Raw genomic sequence first — 23,548 nt, 5'->3', positions numbered from 1 at the left:
CTGTAAAATGCATTTCAAGGTCCTGGAGTGGCCGAGCCAGTCTCCAGACCTCAACCCCATAGAACATTTTTGGAGGGAGTTGAAAGTCTGTGTTGCCCAGCGACAGCCCCGAAACATCACTGCTGTAGATGAGATCTGCATGGAGGAATGGGCCAAAATACCAGCTACAGTGTGTGCAAACCTGGTGAAGACTTCGCCAAAAAAGGTTATGTTACAAAGTGTTGAGTTTAACTTTTGTTATTGACCAAATACTTATTTTCCACCATAATTTACAAATAAATTCTTTAAAAATCTTACAATGTGATTTCCTGGATTTTTTCCCCCCCTCATTTTGTCTCTCATAGTTGAAGTGTACCTATGGTGAAAATTACAGACTTCTCTCATTATTCTAAGTTGGAGAACTTGCACAATCAGTGGCTGACTAAATACTTTTTGGCCCCACTGTTAAGTCTCACCTTTAGTCAAAAGTCTGACTGTGCATGACTATCCGGCTGCTCGGTTGTTTTATTTACTCACCAGTGGTAGCCTATGTTTCACTCTCAGTTGGTGCTTGGAATTGAAAATGTTATAACATTCATGAAACATGAAATGTCTGCCCGAGGCTCTGAAGAGCCCAAAACCTGACTGTGGGACTCTGTTCAGAGTCATGGTGTGATGCGTCTTTATCTGTCAATCATTTTGAGTGACAGGGTCTGGTGTCATCGGAGTGTCTGTGGAAGGCATGGTTTGGAGAGAAGAGGTGTATATATTAAAACAGTTGCATACTTTTATGTTATTTCAACTTATAAACTTTTTTATATGCCTATTTGCTTATTTATCTCCATGTTTGTTTTTGTTTATAGTTCTGGGTAACGATTAATCACATCGAAAATAAAAGTTTGTATTCATATAATATATATGTGTACTGTGCATAAGTTTATATAGGCTATATAAATACACACACATGTATATATTTAAGAAAAATTTGTTATTTATAAAATATTGGTATTTATACATAATATAAATTATTTATAAATATATATATACATGCAAATATTTTTTTTACATATACATGGATATTTGTATTCATATATCCAAAATAATTATGCACAGTACACACACATAGCCTATGTAAATACAAACTTTTCTTTTGTATGTGCTTAAATGTCATTGTGCATTATTTGCTTTATTTGCGTATTCATTTATTTGCCCTTTTTATTTATTTGAAGACTTATTCTTTTTGTGTGCATATCTGGCTCATATTGTAAGTCGCACGACTCACATTTATTCCCCATGTGAGCGAGCGAGAGGTTTCCAATAGCAACCGAAATCATCCACAAGTTGATCTCTGAAGTTTGCTATCCAACTTCAATAAAACAAAGTGCACAATTTCTTTTTGCTTTGAGCGTCCTGTTCCCCTCGTCACCCATTGCATTTCGAACCACCCCCCCCCCCCATTCTAGAATTAAACCTAGAGAATCTTCTGTGTCATTATGTGACGGAAGCAGTCGTGCAGTGGGGAGATTTCTAACAAGAGCCAGCTGCGTTTAATAGGTGGAATTTATTACATGCCAGGGATTTGAGAGAGAATTATTCCACAACATGATGCAGGAGCGACGTCGTATTACACTTCCTCCAGAGCCAGTCAGACAGAGCTCACTGTGGGAGAAAACGCAAGCTATTGTCTGCCCTTGTAAGAGGATTCTGTATTCCTATCCCAGACCCTGAGAACTCCTGCAATTCACAAAGTGAAAATGACATTCTGGAATAAGGAAGCTTTCTTTTGCAATGCTATTAGTCATGTATTTGGAAGCCGAAAATGTCTTTTAATTAGTGAGAATGTCTACTCATATCGTATACTGTATGTATAGAATGTCTACTGTATACATACAAAGACTTCTGTGTATTCTGGGTTTATTTAATTTGTTAATAGACAAAATTTAAAGGGGGCCTAGGCTATTATGCCCCTTTTCACAAGATGTGTGTATTTGAAGTTTCAGCTCAAAATACCCCACAGATCATTTATTATAGTGTGTCAAATTCTTCCCTATGTGTGTTGAGTAAAAACACACCTTTTTGTGTGTCCCTTTAAATGCAAATGAGCTGCTGCTCCCCACCCCCTTTCCAGAGGAGGGCGGAGCCTTCGGAAACACCGGCAGCAACAAAACTGGAGAATCTCACGCAGCTAAAATGTTAATTTTCAGCAGCGATGTTCAGAACCGGAGTCGGAGATGTTTCCATCCAAAGTTGGGAATTTAACTTCTGCACAAAATTGGAATATCGCGTAAATAATTTGTGAATAAAGCACCGTTTCCATCCCATGTGTTCAAGAGAACAAAACCGTCACTTCCTGGGAAATATCCTGGGAAATAAAATAGACGCAAAATATCCAAAACAAAAATGGAAGTTGCTGCAGTCCGGGAAGCCACTGTGAACACAATTGTGTGAGACACTTCTGTGGGAATTAAACAAAATCATGTGGCTCAGGCATTTCAGAAAGATCAAACCAACGTTTGAGATGCTGTGTGATGCGATTGGTCCGCTAAATAGTCCAGATATCTAATCATATCCTCTGTTGAGGCAAAGTCTCACCTGAGTTTTTGTTGCCCATCGAGGGAATTATTCTGTAAATGTTTCCACCGTATTATATGCGTTGTTTTATCGGGGACTAGTAAACGATATTTATTCTCCCATCTGTCCTACTATTTACTGTTTCAGAGTTTTATTTGCAAAAGAGTCTTATAGCTGCGCATTTGAAACACATTGCGGTCCACTTTGCCTGCTGAGGTGATTTCAGCACATTGTTAGGTGGTTTGGTGTCATGGTGGTTGTTAGACTGTTTCTAAGTTGTTTCTATGTTATTCTGGTGGTTGTTAGGCTGTTACGAAGTTGTTTCTAGGGTGTCTTGGTGGATGTATGGCCGTTACTAAGTGTTTTTTTAGGGTGTCTTGGTGGATGTATGGCCGTTACTAAGTGGTTTCTAGGATGTCTTGGTGAATGTATGGCTATCACTAAGTTGTTTCTATGGTGTTTTTTTGGATGTATGGCATTACTAAATTGTTTCTATGGTGTTCTGGTGGATGTAGGGCCGTTACTACAGTAAGTGGTTTCTAGGGTGTCTTGGTGGATTTATGGCCGTCACTAAGTTGCTTCTATGGTGTCCTGGTGGATATAGGGCCATTACTAAGTGGTTTCTAGGGTGTTTTGGTAGATGTAAGGCCATTACTAAGTAGTTTCTAGGGTGTCTTGTTGGATGTATGGCCGTTATTAAGTGGTTTCTAGGGTGTCTTGGTGGATGTATGGCCGTTACTAAGTGGTTTCTAGGGTGTTTTTGTGAATGTATGGCATTACTAAGTTGTTTCTATGGTGTTCTGGTGGATATAGGGCCATTACTAAGTTGTTGCTATGGTGTCTTGGTGCATGTATGGCCATTACTAAGTTGTTTCTATTGTGTCCTGGTGGATATAGGGCTGTTACTAAGTGGTTTCTAGGGTGTTTTGGTAGATGTACAGTATGGCCATTACTAAGTTGTTTCTAGGGTGTCTTGTTGGATATAGGGGCGTTACTAAGTGGTTTCTATGGTGTCTTGGTGGATATAAGGCCATTACTAAGTTGTTTCTATGGTGTCCTGGTGGATATAGGGCCGTTACTAAGTGGTTTCTAGGGTGTTTTGGTAGATGTATGGCCATTACTAAGTGGTTTCTAGGGTGTCCTGGTGGATATAGGGCCGTTACTAAGTTGTTTCTATGGTGTCTTGGTGGATCTATGGCCATTACTAAGTTGTTTCTATGGTGTCCTGGTGGATATAGGTCCGTTACTAAGTGGTTTCTAGGGTGTCTTGGTGGATGTATGGCCATTACTAAGTTGTTTCTAGGGTGTCTTGGTGGATGTATGGCCATTACTAAGTTGTTTTTGGGGTGTCCTGGTGGATGTATGGCCGTTACTAAGCGTTCTTGTGATTGTCAGGTCATTAGTGGTTTGAATCCGTCTAGGAATATTCTAGAGACTTTTCCCGGAACTCGTAAAATGCTATTTTAAAAAAAACAATTCGTTCTAAATCTGGAACACATCGTCTTTGCTCTACAGCTAAAAGCAGCTTAAGTTTAACAGTGCACCTGTGGTTCTGCTTTCGTCTCAACAGGGGATTCAGATTCAGTCTATCTAACAGTCATCACACACACACACACACACACACACACACACACACACACACACACACACGCACGCACACACGCACACACGCACACACACACACACACACACACACACACAAACAGATATGATGGACTCACTCTCTCCTTATCGGAAGCTGCGTGTAGCTTTGCCCCCGGCTGCGGTTTTGTCCGCTTCTGTTTGTTTGGTTTGTTTAGTTGCAGTATTTCCTGACTGCGGCTCTAAATAGCTGTGACCCAGTGACACACAGTTGGACCGGCCCTGTGGGATTGATCCGACTGGACAGTTTCACTTTAATGTAATAAAAAGAAAACACTGGTGCGCAGTGAAAAACTTTTGTAGGGAAAAATTAACTTTTATGAAGAATTATCTTGGAAATAAATCACAAGCTAATTTGTATATTATTTTTAATTCAGTACATTCTGGATTGGAAATTTTGCATGTTAACTTATTTATTTGCTTATTTGTTTTCTGTAATTTATTTGCCCCTTTTTGTATGTAAATTCGGTCTGTTAGAAGTTTAGTCTTATTTATTAAACTCTTTTGCCTGGCACAATTAATGTTAACACCCACAGAAAGTGGGCAGTAAACAATTTTATTCAAATGGTCATGGGAACAGTAATTGATCAAAGGAAGAGCATGTGCAAATAAACGGCTCTTTCAGTGTTTGTGTACATGCGATTCACAGCCATTAATGGTTAAGCATTAAAAACCAATTATTCACCCTGTGTTAACAAGGCTTGTGATAGTCTGAAAACCCTCATCGCCCCTCTCTAATTCAGTAATGACTCGAGGATATGAACCCATCACTGAGCAGAGATGCTCTGGAGAGCCGGTCTTTGTGATGGAGGGGTTTGAAACAGAATGTGAGTCAAAATAATTTAGCGTTTTTGTATAATGAACACAGATTAGATGGTGTGTGACTCTTAAATTGAATTTAATCAAGTCTATGGCATTTTGAACAACTGCACCACACATGTTGTGCGTTTGTTGATATTTCTTTGTTATTTCCACAGAATCTGTTCTCTTATTCTTTAAATATGGCTTTAATTATCCAAACAAGGGTAGAGTTGCACTCTAATTGTTTTGTGAGTACTTTAATCTATTTCAATCCAAATGAAAATGATTCTTTACCCCCAAATAATCTGATTCTGTCATCATATAGCCTATTCACTCTTATTTTGTTCCAAATGTGTTTGACTTTCTTCAAAATAACTAGCCTACTTTTGTCTTTCATGACAGAATTTCCCAGCTTCTCTTTCTTTAAAAATATATAGTACCCACCGGCTAACCAATACCATAAAAGAAGTCCCGATGTATTGTGGCTATTTTAGAGTCTTTTGAGAATAAGTGTCTGGATGTACATATCATTTTTTTGGTGAATGGTTTTCGAAAAATGATAAAGCAGTTGTGTATTATTTCATAAAGTGACTCATTCAGTTAGAGGTGCTGAGGTGATTTAGCCCATTGCTATGCTACATGTAGTTTCTAGGGTGTCCTGGTGTTTGTTGGGCTGTTGCTTGTTTCTATGGTGTTCAGGAGGTTGTCAGGCCATTACTAATTGGTTTCTAAGGTGTTCTGGTGGTTGTCATGCAATTACTAAGTGGTTTCTAGGGTATCCTGATGGTTGTCAGGCCTTTTCTAGAGTTTTTTGGTGATTAGTATACCATTATGAGGTGGCTTATTGGATAAAGTGGTTATTTAGTGGTTTCTAGGATGTCTAGGTGGTTACCAGACTGCTACTTGTTAGTTTGTATAATATTCTGGTGGTTGCTAATCTATTACTAGTTGGTTTCTATGATGTTCTTGTAGTTTGTGTGGTATTTTGTGTCTTCTACTGGTTTGGTGTTAAGTTTGTAGAATGTTCTGGTGGTTAAGCCGTTACTACTGTAGGTGGTTTCTATGGTGTTCTGGGTGGTTTGCATGATGTTTTGGGTGTTCTGGTTGTTGCCAAGGTGTTACTAAGTAGTTTTATGGTGTCTATGTTGTTACCAGGCTGCTGCTAGGTGGTTTGTAGAATGTTCTGGTGGTTAAGCCGTTACTACTGTAGGTGGTTTCTATGGTGTTCTGGGTAGTTTGCATGATGTTTTGGGTGTTCTGGTTGTTGCCAAGGTGTTACTAAGTAGTTTTATGGTGTCTATGTTGTTACCAGGCTGCTGCTAGGTGGTTTGTAGAATGTTCTGGTGGTTAAGCCGTTACTACTGTAGGTGGTTTCTAGGGTTTTCTGGGTGGTTTGCGTGATGTTTTGGGTGTTCTGGTTGTTGCCAAGGTGTTACTAAGTAGTTTTATGGTGTCTATGTTGTTACCAGGCTGCTGCTAGGTGGTTTGTAGAATGTTCTGGGGGTTTAAGCCGTTACTAGGTGGTTTCTATTGTGTTCTGGGTGGTTTGCGTGATGTTTTGGGTGTTCTCGTTGTTGCCAAGGTGTTACTACTGTAGGTAGTTTTATGGTGTCTATGTTGTTACCAGGCTGCTGCTAGGTGGTTTGTAGAATGTTCTGGGGGTTTAAGCCATTACTAGGTGGTTTCTATGGTGTTGTGGGTAGTTTGCATGATGTTTTGGGTGTTCTGGTTGTTGCCAAGGTGTTACTAAGTAGTTTTATGGTGTCTATGTTGTTACCAGGCTGCTGCTAGGTGGTTTGTAGAATGTTCTGGGGGTTTAAGCCGTTACTAGGTGGTTTCTATTGTGTTCTGGGTGGTTGCGTGATGTTTTGGGTGTTCTGGTTGTTGCCAAGGTGTTACTAGGTAGTTTTATGGTGTCTATGTTGTTACCAGGCTTCTGCTAGGTGGTTTGTAGAATGTTCTGGGGGTTAAGCCATTACTAGGTGGTTTCTAGGGTTTTCTGGGTGGTTTGCGTGATGTTTTGGTTGTTCTGGTTGTTGCCAAGGTGTTAATAGGTAGTTTTATGGTGTCTATGTTGTTACCAGGCTGCTGCTAGGTGGTTTGTAGAATGTTCTGGTGGTTAAGCCGTTACTAGGTGTTTTCTATGGTGTTGTGGGTAGTTTGCATGATGTTTTGGTTGTTCTGGTTGTTGCCAAGGTGTTAATAGGTAGTTTTATGGTGTTTATGTTGTCACCAGGCTGCTGCTAAGTGGTTTGTAGAATGTTCTGGTGGTTGCTTAGCCATTACTAAGTGGTTTCAAGGGTGTTCTGGTTGTTTGTATGATGTTTTGGGTGTTCTTGTTGTTGCCAAGGTGTTACTGGGTAGTTGTTCTGAATGGTTGATAGGTGATCAAAAGATCTCTCCACAAGTCTTTGTGATATTTAATTTAACTTAATTCACGTTTAATTTAATATTCAACAATATTATTGATCTGCCTGCATTGACATCACTATATGAGAACTGAACTGAGCTGGACGATGACATCACAGTTTTCTGCAGAGCGGCTATATTTTACAATAATATAATATAGTATGAAAAAAATTAAGCTGTTACACTGAGATGGTTTGGGAAAACCATAAAGTGTTTGGTACAGTGTAAGTTTAATGCTTAGGGTTCATGTTTTACAGCACTAACTCGAAGTATGAGCAATAACAAATAACCAAACAAATCCAAGTCTTTTAACAAGAGCACACGCTTCACATGTCTGCCTTTAAAGAGCCTGTAAAATGGCCTGACCCAGAATATTCCTTTAATGACATGGGCCTTGACACGTTTCCACTGATCTGTGCTCTCTGTCTGAACTCAGGTCTGCTGGAGGATAATAACATGCTTCTAGCCGTGGTTCTGATGATGAACTGCTCTGAGGTCTTTGTGTTGTCCGTCACCGCCCATCAGAGAGGAAACAATTAGCTGCAACGCCGTAATTAAGGGTCTTGCAAATGGAAGGTTGAGTATTAGAGAAACATTTCCCATAATGCATCAACAATGCTTTTAGTAGGAAGCCGTCTGATCAGTGGTCAAGACAAACAGCCATTAAAACTGAGCTTCTCGTTTTTAGAAGTTACAGGAAACGATGAGATGATGGCGCTGAAATGTTGATGCGAATCAATTTCCTGGCTGGATTGTGCAGCCGAGAATGTGTTTCTGTTGCCGGTAATCAAGATAATGTGACGTTCAGCAGGAGCCAGGATATCTGATCTGAAAAGCATCTCAGCATTAGCTGTGGACCGCTACATAATAGATGCTGATTGTTTAAGAGGCCTGTGTTCGCTCATGGAGGAGAAATACATGACAGCTCAAATCAGGATGATGTGAGGCTTCTAATGGTTTTCTAATGCATATTCAGGATGAAGAACTTCAGGGGGTTTCGTGCTTCATTAATGATTCAGGAATTATAATAGGTGCTGGCACTGAAGGTTGAGACAGATGTCAGTCTGGAAGGTCATGCTGAAATATTGAAGACACTCCAACTAAAATCCTCTCATTTCAACTAATCAACAATAACACGTCTCTCTCTCTCTCTCTCTCTCTCTCTCTCTCTCTCTCTCTCTCTCTCTCTCTCTCTCTCTCTCTCTCTCTCTCTCTCTCTCTCTCTGCTGGGAGTGTTTGGGTGCATGTGAGAGTGTTCACGAGTAGAGGGTGAATGAAAGCGTTTTTTTTCTGCTATTATTATTTTTTCTTTCTTTTAACATGGGGATTATTTAAAGGGACACTTCACCCATTTGCATCAAGCTTTGTATCTTTAGAAACCCAGTCATATTTCTGAATGGTCATGATTTATTCCGTTATTTTCCCCTGAGATGGGAGAAATGAGGATTTAAGTGTTTTACTTCCAGCTTATTATGACGTAAAAATCGTCATTTTGCATCATAGTAAGCACAAAGTCACATTTCATTGAAAAGTGTAGAGACTACAAACACTAGCTCCTCATTATTCCAGGGTGTGGGACCCACTCACCCTACAGGCCTATTACAGATCAGTGGGTGGGACTTCACTTGCAGATACTGAATCAATATCTGCCATCTTGTTTGGAAGCTAAGCTAACAAGCGCTGTGGAGATAAAGTTATGACAATGATGGTAGAAATTAAACATGATATGGAAGAAGAGGATTTTAAGTTCTGCTGCTCGAATCCGATGTTCGTGGCTATCTTTACGAGTCGCAGTATAGTGAAGAGCAGCTGAGGCTAATGGAGGAACCGGAGGCGGCTGCCTGTCGCGGTCGAGGAGCCCTGACTGGCTCGAGCTGGGCGAACTGTTGGTGCATGTGCTCTCGTGTGCGCCACAGACACAGATAGAGTCCGTCTGCTGCAGAGAATTTCAACGATGGAAATTTCTCCTGTACGAAAGCTCTGGATCAGACGAGCACACGGACGTTTGTGTTGTGATGTGAACCATCCTAGTTTCGCCTGACTGAACATCCAGGTATCATGCAGTAATTCACCATATGAAAAGAAATACAAACAAGGAGATATTCACTAATGAGTTTGCCAATGTAATGGTGTCCGTTGTTGTGGGAAGGGGGAGGCGGGAACCGGCGAAAACATAAATAGTAAAATGAACAAATACAAACAAAAGTTTAAGCCAGCAGCCCCTCAATAACGACTGCTCAACAGAAACACAACACAACATAAAATGAGGCCTGTTCCTCTCTCGATCTGCCCTGTCGTCGTGTAACGGAGGCCAGCTAGTAGTTGCTGTGCAAGTAAACCTCATTCCTCTGATCTCAATCGGCGCTCTAGTGACAGACGCTAGGGGCTGCAGTCTTTAGCCTCCTTGTAAGAGCGCCCGACTCTCATGCCGGAGATCCAGGTTCGAGGCCTGCTCGGAGCGGGTCGAGTAGGACCCGGGTGGAGGGAGTACATTGGTGCCGTGACCCGGATGAGAGTGAGGTTTAGGGGAGTGAGTGTGACGGAGGCCAGCTAGTAGTTGATGTGCAAGTAAACCTCACTCCTCTGATCTCAATCGGCGCTCTAGTGACAGACGGTAGGGGCTGCAGTCTTTAGCCTCCTTGTAAGAGCACCCGACTCTCATGCCGGAGACCTGGGTTCGAGGCCCGCTCGGAGCGGGTCGAGTAGGACCCGGGTGGAGGGGTTACATTGGTGCCGTGACCCGGATGAGAGTGAGGTTTAGGGGGGTGAGTGTGACAGACGCTAGGGGCTGCAGTCTTTAGCCTCCTTGTAAGAGCACCCGACTCTCATGCCGGAGACCTGGGTAAGAGGCCCGCTCGGAGCGGGTCGAGTAGGACCCGGGTGGAGGGGTTACATTGGTGTCGTGACCCGGATGAGAGTGAGGTTTAGGGGGGTGAGTGTAACGAAGGCCAGCTAGTAGTTGCTGTGCAAGTAAACCTCACTCCTCTGATCTCAATCGGCGCTCTAGTAACAGACGGACCCGGGTGGAGGGGTTACAGTCGCTCCTCCTTTTATGCTTCTGCTCCTCCGTGAGAGATACGAGAACAATGCGTCTCACAGGTGTCTTTCATTATCACTTGAGGAAAGTCTTGAATCAGAATGTAAGGAAAGAGAGGATGTCCACATGAATAGACTCACTCAGCGTGTCAGAGTTTCTCAAAGTGGTCCGAGACAATGGAGCCAGCAGTTTTTGTAGTGTTGAAGAAACCATAGAACAATTTTGTTCTTAAGTAATTAAAAGGTTTTTAAGTAATTGAGGTATACATAGGCCTAGTGTAAGGTTTTATATGTTTTTGATGATGCAGATTTATTTTTTACTTTTTAATATACAATTTGAATGAATTGTTGTTGAAGTAAAACGATACAGGTAACAATAGTGTTGTAAATCCTGCATTTAATGTAATAATAAAGATCTGTTCAACCTCTCTCTCTCTGGGAAACATTTGACTCCAGAAGGTCTGTTTAGATTGGAAATGTGATCGTTCAATGATTCTGATTGATGATGTTGTGCGACTGTTTTGTTTGGCTGAAGTGTTGACTGGTGTCTGAGAGACTCACAGGCTTCTGTATGTGTGTGTTTGTTATTTATTATCTCTTGCTTTAGAGCCAAAGCTGTGGGTTCTAAATGGAACGGAACATTCTATTAGGTCCTTGATGATGTCATCAATTCATTTTTAAGTTTGGCAGAGATGAATGAATTCCTACGATTTTTGGCTCTTTGTCTGACTGGGAGTTGTTATACAATTTTCTTAAACCATTTCTTTGTATTATGTTACAGTACTAAAATATTTGTTAAATTTACATATTTAAATTTTTGTGACATATATTATTTTTGTGTATGTTACTTGTAGCAAGACATTGTTTTTTGTAAAATACTATCTATCTGTCTGACTATTTATAATGTACATTTTTATAACAGAAACATAAAATAAATTAAATATTATGCCTTTTGTTTTATTTATTTTACATATTTGGCATTACTTATATTATTTATAGTAATACTTATATCTATGTAGTGGTTTTTTGTAATAGTTTTTATTACAGAAAAATACTAAAAAAAAAAAATTAAAAATTATAACATTTGTTTACAGAACCAAATAAATCATAATGCAAAACTTATATACAGTATATGCAATATTTTAAATATTGTTTTTTGTTCATTTATTCCTTTAGACCTTGTGCGCCACACTGTAAAAAAATATTGTTGGTTTAACTTAAAGTGAGTAACCTGGTTGCGTTAAAATTTTAAGTTGATTGAACTGGAAAAAGTGAGTTAATACAATGAAGGAGATTAATTTAATCATCAGAAACTCAAAATAATAAGTTATCGCAACTAAATAAATTATTTAAGTTGATTTGACAAAAGAAAATATGTGATAACATTATTGTGATAACAAATCTTGAAAATATTTTTTTTACAGTGCAGAGAAAAATTTGCAGCCATCTTTAAAATGTTGTTCTTGAACTTCAATTTTTGAATTTAGCTCATATTTGAAGTGGATTTACTCAATGCAGAGTTAAGTTATCATGGGCATTGTAATGATTGAAGCAAACATTCCTGGAAGATTTTAAAACGAGCGGTTCTTTCATAAATCCAAATGATCTTGCCTTCATGCTGTGGAGACACAAACCAGAAGAGCAAACACAACGAGAACCGCGCCACAGAAGCTCTGCTCTATAGAGCCCTATACAGGGACAAATCCTCCTTGGTTTGCAGAAGGTTATTTGCTGGACCGAAAGTGACATTAAAGAGTCTTGAATAGTATTTGGCCTCAGGTGGAGCTGAGTTCATCAACAGTTTGTCTCACTTCAGGGCTCTTAACTCTCAACATCTCCAGTGGGACCGTCCCTGCACTTAGTGTCCTGTAAGTCACTTTAGATGATAAAAGCATCTGCTAAATGGACAGCAACTGAGCTCAGCTGAAGGAAGAGGTGTGCTCCTTTGTGTGCACATACACTTCATCTATTCTAACCTTTTAGAGAGCGGTATTTACACGTATCTTGCTCTGATAATGGACTAGATAATAGACCAGATGCTGGCAAACTACTGGCATAGAGGTGAACAATGACAGAATTGTCTAATTTAAATTTAAATTCAAATAGAGTATTGTACTTCTCAATATAATTTCAGTATATTGTTGTCTTTTGTGATGCGTTATGCTTTTACGTGAAAAACATGGAAAAGGTTCAAGTATTTGTGAAGGATGAGAATTTGATTTTGTTTGGCGCATTGATGCCAACTATTACCTGTGTATTTATTAGGCATGTGTGCTCTGAATTTATCAGTGTGTGTGTGTGTGTGTGTGTATTTTGGGATTCCCACTGTGTTGTTTTGTTCTTAATTAAAAGCCAGTAAATTGCCGTCCATCAGCACACGAGACTCATGCTGAGAAGTTGATGAAAACTTTGGCACTAATTACATCACAAAATTTGTAGGAGAAAACGACTATTCCAGACACTCTCTCTCTCTCTCTCTCTCTCTCTCTCTCTCTCTCTCTCTCTCTCTCTCTCTCTCTCTCACACACACACAGAGGATGTGCATTAATTATTGGTAGGTTTATGGATCATTTATTGGGCAGGCGGTATCATTGGAGTACCGTGATGTTTGTTTTCGGCCTGTTGTAATCTTTTATTGATGTTAACGCTCTAATATATGATTAATTATTCATCAAACCGTTTCTGTCTGAACGAGGTTCTTCAGGAACGAGCAAACCTCTGGCTTTGAGTAGTAATGAACACAAGCACTCGTGGGCTGAATGCGCAGTTTCGCTCAGGAACACAATTAATCTGATAACACTGTGTTCTTTTGTTTTTTAATTCACATTTGCACATGCAAGCCAACACACACACACACACACACTTCTCTGTGTAAAGACCATTATTATCACTTCTCACACACCATCGTGGTGGAACACATGGATTCTGCTTTTATTTCCCTGGAAGACACCCACCGCCCCCATCCCCCCGTGTGTGTGTGTGTGTGTGTGAGCGCTCAGACATGCCTGTTTCTAAGTTACCAGCTTCGTTCTGCTGCCAGTTGAGTATAATTCGGAAGTACCTTTAAGCTTCAAAACAACTCAAGTGATTTGAGGGAAGGACAACCTTTTGCTGTGGTGGGACCATGGTACATTGATTGTAAAACCATGAACCATTATAAAGATGTTCCTGTTTGTACGTATGGTTCTCTGAGAAACCAAAAAAAAGTGGTGTTACTGGCAAAAATATTCCAACGGACAGGTTTTTTTTTCACATTTTTTATATTTAATTATATATTCTATATCTAGTATTATTTTTATTTCTGTCAACAATCTTACTACCATGGTATTCTTGTAGGTACCTACTTACGCAAATATCATAGTACATGATTTTAGTATCACATTACTTTTCAAACATTTGGGTCAAAACCCAGCTGTTGGGTTAAATTTATTAAATGCATTTTTTAATGCAACATTTGGATTTGTCCATTTTTGACCCAAAATTGGGTTAAAAACACCCAGCATTTTTAGAGTGAAGTTGCATTGTATTACCATCTGACATACCATGGTACAAACGCAGCACTTTTAGCTACATGGTACGGTATTGAAACAAACAAACATGGATAATACGCCCCTAAAACCATGGTATTATCGTTAAACCATATCTAAAAACACGCACTTACAAAAAAGCTCTATTAATTACTCTGTAAATATCATATACCATACTTAATATCAAATATCATACTTTTCTAACGGAGGTATTTCCATGCTATCCAAATAAAAAAAAATCATGCTATTACCATAATCAAATGTAGGTACCTTCAAATTACCATCCAAAAGATCATGATAATTCCATATTTAGTTAGAAAACAGACCAAAATCTCTGTTTTTCGGCGTTGACACACTTATGTGCGTCTGTTCTATCATCAGATCACAGAGTCGTAATCAAACTGATCTGAAGTCTGGCATCTCTTCATTCTCAACAGATCTAAACGGAGCAATCCGCGATCCCACGTGTGGGAAATACTAGTTGCTTTCCTTCTTTATCAGAAACAGCAGTCGCCACTCACCTCCGTTTCCCTGCGAGGGGAATCCCTCAGAAATCCCTTCTGTCCTCCTCTCTCTTTCTGTCTGTGTCAGTTTGTCTTTTGTTGCTCCTCAAACTCTTTTTCTGCACGCTGGGTGGCCGTTAATGTGGAGCTCATCCTGATCCTGCAGGAATCCTGGATGTGTCTGTCAAAAACCACAGAAGAGCCAAAGCTGAAGACCTCACCAGTGAATCCTGGAGCTCCAAATGGAGAGAGCATGAGATATGAGAGGGAGAGAGAGAGAGTACAATGTGAGAAAGGAGGGAGGGGAAGGTAAAGCTCTCAATGAGAGAGAGAAAGAGAGAGAGAGGAGGAGGTTGTGTGAGGAGAATTATGTTGTGTGTGTGTGTGTGTGTGTGTGTGTGTGTGTGTGCAGGCATGCAGTGGCCCCATATAAAATTTGGCCAAACTGAATGTCACTGTATTTGATAAAGCAAGTGGGATTATTCTGGCATTATAAGACAAATGTTTCTCAGAAGGACTTTTGAAAATATAAAACAATAGATCGAGTATTGAAGAAACTAGTCTGGGGTGAATCTCACAAAAACATGTCCAGGTCACACTTTGCATCAAAAACACGAAAAACAAATTATAAATTATATTTTATAGCACATAAATAAAAAGAGCTTATTTTAGGATCATGAATGATTTTATTAATTATTTATTGTTAATGACCATTCAATTTCTCAATATATACAGTGCATCTGTGTTTGGCCTTTTTTTTGTAATTATATTATTGTCAATTTTTCGTTAAATTCTTATTACCATAATACAGTACCTTTTATTATTAATAATTTACTTGTGATTTAATATTTTTAAAAGCATCCTTTAGTTTAAAATGATTTGTGCAGCGTGCCCATCTTAATTATAAAATAAAAAAATATTCATTTTAATTTAACAAAATATATATTTTTTTATTTCACTCTTTTCATTTGTATTTGATCTTATATTTAAGCTATTTGATAATTTCATCTAATTCAATTGTAAGACCTCATTAGTTTAAAAGCTTATAAATGGACCAAATAAGGCTTTAAAAATGTTTAATTATTTTTTTTATTATATTATATTATTATTTATATTATATATTATTTTATATTATATTATTTTATATTATATTATTAAACAGGATATATGTTTATAAAAATGTTTTTTATTATAATATTTTATCATTTATTTTATTTATTTTTTATTATATATGTATTTAGTTTTAGACCGGGGTTTTTTAATAAAAATATAAATACACGCGCACACACAGTTTTATTTATTTTATTATATTTATATTATATTGTGCCTTTTTTATAGGAGATATCTTAAGACAAACAAACCTGTGTGTGTGTGTGTGTGTGTGTGTGTGTGTGTGTGTGTGTGTGTGTGTGTGTGTGTGACAGTCCTCTTTTCATTAGACTTTAATCTAATTTACTCTGACACTCTTCATGTGTCCTTTGTGTATTTGGGATCACACAAGGTTACGTCTCTTATTCAAATGCGCGCACACACACACACAGACGCACAATAGTAGGTTTGACTGTCAAAGGGTTTCATCCAGAATTAATGACTGAATTACTCTCATGCCCTGAGTGTCATTGAAAGTGTCTGTGTGTGTATGACGGCGGTCTTTTTTGCTACTAACATAGTTATGATTTAATAAAATCCCTCTGTAGTGTCACATTAAACCCTTTCAGCGGTTCTGAATTGCTACAAGATTCGCTCTCTCACACACACATCTGCCCACAAAACAATATTAAATCGGCGAACGCAAGAGCATATGGTACTGTCAGTAAACACACACCCTCCCGATGAAAGGACACCAGGGCCGGTGTAGTCGAGGAACAACTGTCACTTTGGTAAACAATCTCCTGCACATTAATTCAGCTGTGACCCGCCGGAAAAGCCGCGGTGGGTTGTAAATCACAGGTGTAGCGTCAGCGCCGCGAGGAAAGATGATGTTTACAAACCCAAGTCCTCGAAACTTACTTAAACATTTATTCCTGGGCGAGAGAACACCACAAAATGAGCTCTCAAAGCAGGAAGCAGTCACTCGAGGACAGCTTACGTCTACCACAGGAAATAAAGGCGTTTAAGGCATCATGAGCGTTTTCTTTTGAAACTTCTGAAATGCTGGAGTGTCAGGCTGCTGTAATGACGGGAACACTTGGTATTTGCTGAAAGGAATTGGGAAATATTGGAAATCCCCATAAAATACCACCACAAACTCGATATAGAAGCACAACAACCTGCATTGAACGACTTTCAGTTTGGAAACTGGATAATATTCTAGTTTTGTAATGTAAAAAGCTTATTTTTTTAGATTTGAGAGATATTTCGAATTTAAAAACCAGGTCAAAGTTCACAAACGTTGATGCAATGATGGTTTCCAATGAATGATTTAATAGAACATAAAAAACATTTTATTCTCTAAAGCTCCACATGAAGCGGTTTAGGAATCCTTTTCTTGAGATGTGTAGAAAAAAGAACCTTTGAGGAACCTTTATTTCTTAAAGCGTACAGACAAACTAGACGTTTCAGGCGATCTGAGGTTTATGGGTCTTCTGAACAGAGTTCTCGTGTTGTTTTCCAGGACAGACTGTACAAGCAGGATCAACTTACACACTTTGAACTGTTATAGCGGACAGACTGTTCTGGAGAGACGTGCCAAAACCCTGATGCTCACCACCACTTTTATTTATTCCATGGTTATTTTTGCATGTTTAAGGTTTTTACTTCGTTCTTTTTGAGATTGAAAATGTACATTGTGACGCCAGTAGTTCACTTTAAAAAAATGTTTGCTGATAATTTACTCACCCCCATGTCATCCAAGATGTCCATGTCTTTCTTTCTTCAGTCGAAAAGAAATTAAGGATTTTGATGAAAACATTCCAGGATTTTCTCCATATAATGGACTTCATTGGGAACCAAACGGCTCAAGGTCCAAATGAGAGTTTCAGTGCAGTTTCAAAGGGCTTTAAACGACACCAGACGATGAATAAGGGTCTTATCAAGCGAGACGATCGCTCATTAAAAAAAATAATAAAAAAGTTTAAGTTTTATAAGCACAAATGGTCGCCTTGCTCTGTTCTGTGATGTGCGTTTGTGACTCTCCTATTCGAATTCGAATCAAAATGAACAAATCTTTTTTCGAGTCATGACTCGAAGGGTCCTAGATAAGACCCTTATTCATCGTCTGGTGTCGTTTAAAGCTGCACTAAAACTCTCATTTGGACCTTGAACCGTTTGGTTCCAAATGAAGTCCATTATATGGAGAAAATCCTGGAATGTTTTCATCAAAAACCTTAATTTCTTTTCGACTGAAGAAAGAAAGACATGGACATTTTGGATGACATGGGGGTGAGTAAATTATCAGCAAAAGTTTTTCTAAAAGTGAACTACTCCTTTAAGGTCCGTGTAATGGTTCTTCATGGTTAGTTTCATGAAGCACAAGAGATTAAAAAGCTCTTTGTGGACCTCTACAGCTTTATTTTTTGCAGCACACAGTGAGGTCAGGTTTTAGTGAGTGCGTTATCAGCCGGTTTTGCTCTTTTCTCGGCACTGTGCACACGTGAGAGGCATGGGTCATGACCTTTGACCTCAGCCTGATGTGGTCTTCACATCACAGTCATGCGGTTGTTGGTTGTTGTCTCTCTGTTAAAAGAGCCTCTCTGTTAGCCATGTCAAAACGTCTCTGATATTCTCATTTCGATGACTCCCTCCTTCAATGTTTGTCTGTGGATTTTATGGTCTAAAAATGAATAACACTTGAGATATCCTAATTGATTCGGACACTTAATTATCCTGTATCTCAAATCATGTTTTCTCATAATGTCCTCCCTGATGTATTATATAGTTTCATGGACTTTCCAGACGCATGCAAGCGACATGACTACAGTGTAGGTAAGCCATTCATTTTCAAACTCTTGTACACACAGTCACACACACTGGAATATTTAGTTAAATGTTATTGTTCGAGTTTACGCTGATTCGTTGGTTGTTTTGAATGCATTTTCCACATATATTCAAAGTTTTAATGTTGTCAGTCTAATGTTCATTTTCAATATGTCCAATACACACTTTTATACCAATAATATTGATCAAAAGTCATCAACATTTATAAAAATATCAACCATTTATAATGTTATAGAATATTTCTATTTCAAATAAATGCTGTTCTTTTCAACTTTAAAAAAAAAAAAATCAACTGTTAATCAACTGTTTTCAACATTAATAATAATAATAAAAATTTCTTAAATACCAAATCATCATATTTTTATGATTTTTGAAGGATCATGTGACACTGAAGACTGCAGCTTACAACAATGAATGAAATGTTATCACATAGAAAACAGTTATTTTAAATAGTAATCCATAATATTACTGTTTTTTTTATAATAGAATAAAAGAACAGTAGTGTGTGTGTGTTATTTTAAACACTTAAATTTAGTTACATTTTGTTAGCTCACATTGTATAACTACTTGTTTAAATGGAAGCTCGACCGTAGCAACTTTAAATAATGAGCTCGCAGCTTTTCCAGCACTGTACTCAACTCGTCTCTCTCTCGTCCTCTCTTTATTTATCTAACAATTCATTACACAGATGATAGTTCTCCACATGGCGGCGGCTCCCACAAGGAACACTACCTCTCTAATTTACCTTGCAGAAACAGAAATCAAAGAGCCGCCATGAAACAAATTAGAGATCATTTGAACCTCCGACTGAATGGCAATGAATAAATCAGCAATAAATGCAGAAAACACATTTTGAGTCCACTAAGGGGAACTTTAGAGCTCGTTGGCTGTAATATAACCGGTGCGTTGTAATATAAGCGCTCGAAATGTCAATTCTGCTCTTTGCCCAAACCATTATGGATTTTTCTTTAGCGCATAAAATGCGCGGATCACAACTCATCAATACCCGTGGGCGTTGGACACGAGAGAATTAGTTACAGGAGAAGACGATCGGCTCATTACTTGCAGGGTTAAAGGTCAACTCTTGGACCCTAGGGAGTGTTTTTGAATGTCATCTGTAATTCAGAGGCATCATTCCCTCCTCGTTTCTCTCCAGATTGGCCTGTAGGTTTATTTTAAAATACAAGAGAAAACATTCAAAATAAGAAATAAAAAAATCACACCCAAAATAAGCGAGCGTGTTTCAAATCAGTGAGGCGGGACGCCGCAGAGAAGAGCCGTCCTGTGCCCATACATTCAGTACACCTGGTAATCTGGCTTTAGTTTTGGCCGGGTTTTTCTTGTGATTCATAAAATGCTGTTTCACATCAGTTCTTGTCAAAAGCAATGAATTATATTAATAAATCTCGGACTTGCTTTAGAGCTTTAAATCACTCTTCTCCTGGGCTGATTTCACCACTGGCCATTTGATCGTTTTTTTTGGCCTCTGAAGGACAAATGAGTCTTTCAAAGAATCTGGGCTGAATCAATCTCAGTCCTGATGGATGAGCTGAGCCTGTGAGTTTGGACAAGTGGACCTAGAGGCCTAACCTTGGTGCAGCCTGCAGACTATACAGCACAACTGCTCAAACATCTCATTTGGAGAACTATTGACAAGACTGATTAGATCAGAATAGATTTTTTTTTTTACTATGATGAACTATAATATGAAATACTCACCTAAAGGATTATTAGGAACACATGTTCAATTTCTCATTAATGCAATTATCTAATTAACCAATCACATGGCGGTTGCTTCAATGCATTTAGGGGTGTGGTCCTGGTCAAGACAATCTCCTGAACTCCAAACTGAATGTCAGAATGGGAACATGGTTGTTGGTCTGATAATTTCACAATCTGCTCAGTTACTGGGATTTTCACACACATCCATTTCTAGGGTTTACAAAGACATCCAGCGTGCAGTAGTCCTGTGGGTGAAAATGCCGTGTTGATGCTAGAGGTCAGAGGAGAATGGGCGACTGATTCAAGATGATAGAAGAGCAACTTTGACTGAAATAACCACTCGTTACAACCGAGGTATGCAGTAAAGCATTTGTGAAGCCACAACACGCACAACCTTGAGGCGGATGGGCTACAACAGCAGAAGACCCCACCGGGTACCACTCATCTCCACTACAAATAGGAAAAAAAAGGCTACAATTTGCAAGAGCTCACCAAAATTGGACAGTTGAAGACTGGAAAAATGTTGCCTGGTCTGATGAGTCTCGATTTTGGCGTAAACAGAATGAGAACATGGATCCATCATGCCTTGTTACCACTGTGCAGGCTGCTGGTGGTGGTGTAATGGTGTGGGGATGTTTTCTTGGCACACTTTAGGCCTTTTAGTGCCAATTGGGCATCGTTTAAATGCCACGGCCTACCTGAGCATTGTTTCTGACCATGTCCATCCCTTTATGGCCACCATGTCCCCATCCTCTGATGGATACTTCCAGCAGGATAATGCGCCAGGCCACAAAGCTCGAATCATCTCAAATTGGTTTCTTGAACATGACAATGAGTTCACTGTACTAAAATGGCCCCCACAGTCTCCAGATCTCAACCCAATAGAGCATCTTTGGGATGTGGTGGAACGGGAGCTTCGTGCCCTGGATGTTCATCCCACAAATCTACATCAACTGCAAGATGCTATCCTACCAATATGGGCCAACATTTCTAAAGAATGCTTTAAGCACCTTGTTGAATCAACGCCACGTAGAATTAAGGCAGTTCTGAAGGCGAAAGGGGGTCAAACATATTATAATGTATTACTTATACGTTAACAAACATATAACATATTAGTGTGGTGTTCCTAATATATATATATATATATATATATATAGTAATAAATAAATACATAAAATATTATTCTTACTGTCATTATATGAAATATATTTTAAAAAAATATTTTATGTTATGTTTTGTCTATAGGTTATTCAATATATAAAATTACTTTTTGTAAATAATACATATTATGTCAAAGTATACGAATATTATAATTATTTTTAAATGTATTATATATTGTAGTAAGTAAATACATAATAAATTATCTATACTATTATAAGTATATTTATATGAAATAAAATTACAAAATAGATTAGTAAAAATGTGTTTATTTCTATTTTAACATACAATATATCACATTATATTTATAAAAAATAAATGAATGACATATTTGTATTATAATTATTATTTGTATATATACTTTCTAATGCTTTCAGATGTGGGATTTTCCGCCCGGCTCATTAGTTTATACTGCATTTCCTGCTAAAATCGGCACAGGAAAAAAATGCGGAAACTGTCCACAGATTCCGTCCGGATCATGAATCTTCTGACATTTCATTAAATTGTGACGTTTAAACATCTTTGAAGGCTGTTGGCTCTATGATTATGTATCTGGCAGATGCTTTGTTGTGATCAGGATGAATTGTTGAGGGTAATCTCTGAAGCCGATGCATATTATTATCACATAGAGAGGTTTTATTTAGATGTTATTTGGTTCTCATTGGGGAAGCCTCAGTGGGATCTCTATATTCAGCATGTGAGACATTCAGGATTGTGTATTCCTGTTCTAGCTGTCAATCAAATCTGAAAAAAGCAAAGGAATTTATCACATTCGGAGCCTCATGAGGAATATCGGCTTCTCAGTCTGAATAATCATGCAGTTTATGTTTGTTTCTACAGACTTTCTCTATGGAAGCAACAGGAAAGAGCCTGTGCAGGACCAGCTTCTCAGTCGTCACACAAAATGAGTTTTCTTCAGCGAGATCCCCCTTAAGCTCTGTGAGTCCAGTGATGCGGTGATGGGACGGGTAGTTCTGTGTCAGACTCTTACACAGCTGTTCTCTGGTGTCCTCAACTAAGTTTCCTGAGCTTCTGTGTTTCAGATCAGTAATTCACATCCATTCTGCAACTCTAGAGAAAACTCGTCTGTAATCGAAGAAGTTTCACCCATCCTCTGCACCTCGTAAGTTTCAATATTTTAATGTACTAATAAGCCAAATAATTATTGTTATACCAAAATATATGTTTCAAATGCAAAAATTTATAAAAAAATAAAAAAATAATATAATATTTTTCAAAATATAAAATAATATTTTTTTAGTATTAAAATAATTGTTTCAATATTTTATATATATATATATATATATATATATATATAGGCATATATGTATATGCATAAATATATATTATTTCAATAATATTATATACAGTGTATAATAATTATTATATAAAAATGATTTATTCAATAATTCAAAGAATTATCAGAATATATATAATTATTATTTTAATAAAATTGATTATTCAAAAATCTGATTATTTTCCAAATAGTTAATAATTTGTTGCAATTTCAAGTAAAGTCAAACTTGATTTCTACTGCACATTTAAAAGCAACAATTGCACCAAAGTGCTGTACAAAAAAACATTTAGTATTTAAAAGGAATGCATAAAAGCATATTTTACATCCATTCTGTGAAATTCTGCAGATTTTCTTACAAAATCAGTGCAAAAACTGTGTTAAAATTCATAACGTCCACAGTTTACTGAAATGTTATCTGTTAGTTGTGTGCCCTGAGAAACTTTAATCAGTGTACAGGGTTTGAATCTTCTGAATCTCCAGCAAAACTCCTCAGGCCTCATTTGCATTGATAATTGTGGAAATATGTAAATTAGATCCACCCTAAAACCCAGACACTGACGCTCCGCCTGAAAAAAGAGTGAAAACATCTGATGTAAAAAAATACTGCTATTTTCATCTCTTTATTTGTGCCGTCTGCATATCTCGATTAAATGTGCAGACGTCACGGAAACGTGGAGAAAATCAATTGAACGGATTTATCACAGTCGTCGCTCAGAGACACCTGCTCACGGCAGATGACAAACACCTTCGTCTCACTGGTAGACTTTGAACTTGTGTTTAAATCTTGTCCTAAAATGTTTATACGTCTGAAATATTCAGACTTTGGTATCTTCGCTGATCTTCACTGTAAAAAATGATATGATCAATAAGTTTTGACAACATGTTTATTGTAATGTGTGATTACAACCCCTTCACACATAGGCAATAAAAAATGATTAATTTTAGAGGAAAAGTTACATAGATCACCT

General features: G+C 38.1%; 1 long non-coding RNA gene across 2 annotated transcripts in view; it reads left to right on the top strand.

The window, feature by feature from the left end:
* The window catches only part of LOC120475376 (uncharacterized), a 69,062-nt gene that overhangs the window by 32,713 nt on the left and 12,801 nt on the right, over nt 1-23,548 (top strand). Inside the window, exons 3-5 of one of the 2 annotated variants that reach the window (XR_016150786.1) lie at nt 18,345-18,391; nt 22,124-22,222; nt 22,327-22,406. This is a non-coding gene — a long non-coding RNA (uncharacterized LOC120475376). The remainder of the gene's footprint in view (nt 1-18,344; nt 18,392-22,123; nt 22,223-22,326; nt 22,407-23,548) is intronic. The other variant, XR_016150785.1, reaches the window with a different exon arrangement.

The sequence above is a fragment of the Pimephales promelas genome, chromosome 25, assembly GCF_988280905.1.
Source record: "Pimephales promelas chromosome 25, fPimPro1.hap1.1, whole genome shotgun sequence".
NCBI classification, from domain to species: domain Eukaryota; kingdom Metazoa; phylum Chordata; class Actinopteri; order Cypriniformes; family Leuciscidae; genus Pimephales; species Pimephales promelas.
The sequence above is the reverse complement of the archived record's forward strand: the minus strand, read 5'-3'. Positions and strand labels throughout refer to the sequence as shown.